The sequence below is a fragment of the Penaeus monodon genome, chromosome 40 (genome assembly GCF_015228065.2).
Source record: "Penaeus monodon isolate SGIC_2016 chromosome 40, NSTDA_Pmon_1, whole genome shotgun sequence".
NCBI lineage: Eukaryota > Metazoa > Arthropoda > Malacostraca > Decapoda > Penaeidae > Penaeus > Penaeus monodon.
Genome location: NC_051425.1, coordinates 16,986,046 through 16,991,045, shown reverse-complemented (window position 1 = coordinate 16,991,045; position 5,000 = coordinate 16,986,046).

The window sequence follows — 5,000 nt, the reverse complement described above, 5'->3', positions numbered from 1 at the left end:
TTTTCTACTCCTGCCAGACATGAGAGAACCGTGCATAGGCTAACATTACTCAGTCTTCTCAGAACATTCCACTTGTTACACAGTACAATACTCTAAGAAGTAAGGATATTGAAAAGTTGAGTATGAAAGATTTACATGGAATTGAGGCTCTTGGTAATATCATCATTTTTGTAAGACAGGTAAAACAGTTAGGAGGTGAAGATGATGTACTTTGTAAACACATTGCCTTAAACAGAATGGAAAGAGATCGGCGAATCTTTGTAGATGGTGAATTTGAAAGCCTCCCAGACGGTGGAAATTTGGAGACATAGAAAGAATTTTAAATGGTCAGTTCAGTGGGCTTCAAAATGCAAAGGAAGCCTACAGAGAATTATGTAGTAGAGGTTACTTACTGGATGAAGACCCTAGGGAGTTTGTGAATAAGTTTCGGGCCAGGTTTAGGATCATAGCTAGAGCATTTCTTCAGGAACTGACACCTATAGAGGAAGAAATGTGGAAGGGGGTTATGATGGAAGATTTGCCAGAAACCATCAAGTCTAGGTTAAAAATCTGTGCTAGTAATGGAATGGGAGAAGCATTTCTGACCGAGTTAGGAATGGAACGTAGGCACTTGCGTTCGCAGGTGAACAAAGTAAAAGTCAAAGATACAGTCGAACCCAAGGATATAGTTGTAAGTTATCCATGTGGTTGGTGTCAGAATGGAATTAGACATATTCGTAGCAAATGTCCACGGAAACCTGCTCCTGCCAGACATGAGAGAACCGTGCATCAGACTAACATTACTCAGTCTTCTCAGAACATTCCATTTGTTACACAGTACAATACTCTAAGAAGTAAGGATATTGAAAAGTTGAGTATGAAAGATTTACATGGAATTGAGGTTCTTGGTAATATCATCATTTTTGTAAGACAGGTAAAACAGTTAGGAGGTGAAGATGATGTACTTTGTACATCATCTAGAAGTTGTTTTGACTGCCTAGCAGAGGGGGAAAGGGAGGGTCATTCTGGATGCCCTGTTAAGGCTGATACAAGGACACCAAATAATGGGGACCCAACCAATGAATAGCAATTACTGCAGCCGCTACGAAATCACGGTAAAAGGAAGGAAATAACTGGAGATCAGAAACCAGACCCAAACAGAAACACTAAGGTAAACAACATCAGTCAGATTGGAAAGATTGATACGCCTATCATTACGATTATGGTTAATAACAGACAAGTTTCAGCTTTTGTTGATACAGGCTCGTCTGCAACGCTGATAAAGTATAGTGTGCTTCAAACACTTGACTTAGAAGATAAGATTAGCCCAAGTAGTAAAGTCCTACACTCAGTGATCAATACATTACTCAAAGTCCGAGGCGAAATTCAAGTTCAAGTGTCAGTATCTCCAAATATTTCAATTCAACAAAAGATGATAATTGTCCCTGAGAGTATCTAACTTCAGATGTTTTGATGGGTATAAGATCTATAATACGGTTGGCTGATCAATCAATATGGTAGAAGGAATTCATGATTTAGAAAGGAAAAATTGTAAATTATATTCAGAAGAATGGTTACACATTAACCACAAAACCTTGTGTCCTCGAGGGAAAGTTACATATCTGAGAATAACCCATAGAGATTTCCAAGTAGGACAGATAATTTGTTTTGAAAAGATGAAGAGTGGAAAACTGTCAAAATTAAATGGGAAAATCTTACGTAATGGTTGTTATGTGATAGATGAACAAAAGGGATTTGACATGCCAGTTATCCATTTAGGAAAGAGGCCCATTAAGTTCACCCCAGGGTCAAAGATTCGGGAGTATACAGTTATAGATGAAGAACAAATTATATACTTAGACCTTAATGGTGTAGAATTGGGTAACAAAGTAGAACTTGCACGAACCCTTTTAGAAGAATCCAAGGAGAATAAAATTATGCTATGTGGTCTTAACTGCCACATTTTAGAAAAATGAAAATGTAATGAGAACCTCCATCGAGGAATGTAGAGTTTGCTGTAGGTCTTTGACAACAGTTTAGTTCCTCATAGTGATACGGTCCAAATTAGTGGTGATCGGAGGACTCGTCTGAGGACACTTATTGAATGTTTGGACTGGAAACATCTTACCGAAAACCAGCAGGAGTTACTAACAGAGGTGATTCTTGACAACAATGAATTGTTCATACTTGATGAGACGGAATTAGGTCGATTGAATGTAGCAGAAGCACATATTCCTACGGTTGATAATGAACCAGTCCGCATGCCATTGTATATGTCTATCTGTCTATGATTCAAAACATAATGGAAAGAAGTGTAATTGAAGAATCCACTGCTGCGTATCTATCACCAATAGTACTTGTTGGCAAACTTGATGGATCAAAGCGTATGTGCATAGATTTCAGGGTAATCAATAAGAAAATAAAGATGGATGTACAGCCTCTCCCTAGATTAGCGGAGCTAGTAGAAGAGAATGCTGGAAGAAAATTGTACTGCACTTTAGACATGAAAGATGCTTATTTTCAAGTGGCCCTAGATGAATCTTCTAAAGATTTAACTTCTTTTACGGATGGATTAAATTTGTACAGATTTATGCGTCTGCCATTTGGATTGTCAATTAGCCCTGCTATCTTTACTAGGAAAATGCAAGAAGTATTAAGTCCATTAATTAAGAAGGGCTGGTGTAGGAATTATTTAGATGATGTAGTTCTCTGGGCAGACTCTTACCAACAAATGCTGGAAAAATTACAAGAAGCATTTCAAAGGTTAGAACAGATGGGAATGAAAGTAAATTTATCCAAATGTGATTTTGGCAAAAAGGAAGTTAAGTTCTTGGGACATATCATATCAGAGAAAGGAATTAAACCAAATAAAAAGAACCTGTAAGCAATTAACAAGATGCCTCCTCCCCAAAGTGTCAAACAAGTAAGAAGATTCATTGGCATGTGTAATAGCTGAACCTTTAACTAATCTTATCTGGAAAGATGTAAAATTTGAATGGAATGAGGCCTGTAATAATGCTTTCGTAACACTGAAAGATAAGTTAGTAAGTCTTACTTAAAGCGAACTAAACTAAAGAATTTGAACTACATACAGATGCTAGTGATACACATGTTGGTGGAGTATTAATGCAGAAAGAAAAATGTGATTTAAGACCTATAGGATACTATTCAAAGAAGTTAAATTCAACAGAAAAGAAATACTCAGTCACTGATAAAGAAGCATTGGCTATCATCAATGCCTGTAGGTTTTTCAACCATTATCTTTGGTGTAAGCCTTTCACCATAGTTACAGACCATCAGCCATTAACCACTGTGTTTAAGAAGAGAACAGCTTGTCCTAGAATGTCTAGATATATTTTAGAAATGAGGGATTACATTTATAAAATCAAGTACAAGAAAGGTACGAAACATACTGCACCAGACGCTCTTAGTTAGCCCATAGGAGCTATCACCAATCAGAGTGAGGAAGCACTACAACCAAGTAATGATATTAGGTTCTTAGGATTGACAGTCGAGAAAATCAAACAAGCTCAAAGGGATGATAAAGTGTGGACTAAATTTGATAGAGTTTCTAGAAGGAGGTACTATACCAAAGCGAATTCCAGGCAATCGACCATTTTATCACTTTGAAATTAGAGACCACATTCTTTATCTAAGAAGAGAAGAAATGGGTAAGATCAGATATTGCCTAGTAGTCCCAAAGGATTTAATACCAGTGGCTTGTTCTATAGCTCATAATGATTCACATTAGAACATAAAATAGTTGCAAAAGCCAAACAGTATTATTATTGGCCTACTCTGTTGAAAGATGTGAAGAAATACGTAAAATCATGTAAACCTTGTCAACAATTTAAAGGACATGGGTCCATAATACATCAGTGGAGAGATTTGCCACCAGTAGAGGATAATGGTCATAGAGTATCCATAAATCTAATTGATTTGCATGGCAGTAGGGCAGGGTTTAGATATTGTCTTACCGTCATTGACCACTTCTCTAGGTTTCTGAGAATTTATCCTTTAAGAAATAAAAGTACAACAGCAGTTGCCGCTGAATTCATGAGATATATGTAGGTTCGGAACTCCTCGTTTAGTGATTTCAGATAATGGAGGAGAGTTTATGGGATCAGAATTTAGAGTTTTGTAGGAAAGCAGGAATAAAACAATGATTTTCTATACCATACTATCCTCGAGGTAACTCAGTGATAGGAAGAACCCATAGGACTCTTAAGACAGTACTTGCCATTTTGAGTCAAGAACACCCAAATACATGGCCCAGTCACATTTCAGAAACTGAAAAAGTGCTGAATGAAGCTGTACACACTTCATTAGGCACTTCACCTTATTTTGCCTTTTATGGGATACACCTTAACAGAGAAGTTGGACAACTAATGTTACCAGTAGATGAGGTGGATGAGGATGATAAATTAGATGTGAAAAACTTGCTGAAAGAAACTTTGAAATATAACACTCAGAGATACTTACAAAAGGCAAATGCAAGTAGAAAGAACAAACCATTAGCAGTTGGAGATTTAGCATGGGTCTATGTTGAGGAACCAATACCTAACACTGCTGCTAAATTAAATAGGAAATGGAAAGGACCATTTAAGGTTATTAATGTGGTTGATGGAGGACGTGCCTATAAACTGGAGAATGTATTTGATGATAGTATAGTGGAAAGAGCTGCAGAAAAGTTGAAAATGTTTATTGATAGGGAAGAGAAGTATCTCAACTCAGATGAAAAGAATAGAATGCTTACAGATGTAAGAGTTAGACGACAACCCAAGAGATTTGAGGATTATGTCGTATAATATAGCATTATTTGTAATGTTAATAGGTTAACTACAGAACCAACAGGAATGTTTAAAGTTAGTAGGTATCAGTTATATTTTTATTTTGTGTGGTGCTAATATTGGTGCTATAATATTAAGCCGCAGATGTGAAATTAGTTATACTACCAGATTGTGATATTTAGAATGAAGATTTTGATGAAACCTATGCCTTGGCCAGGATTGGATGTGACT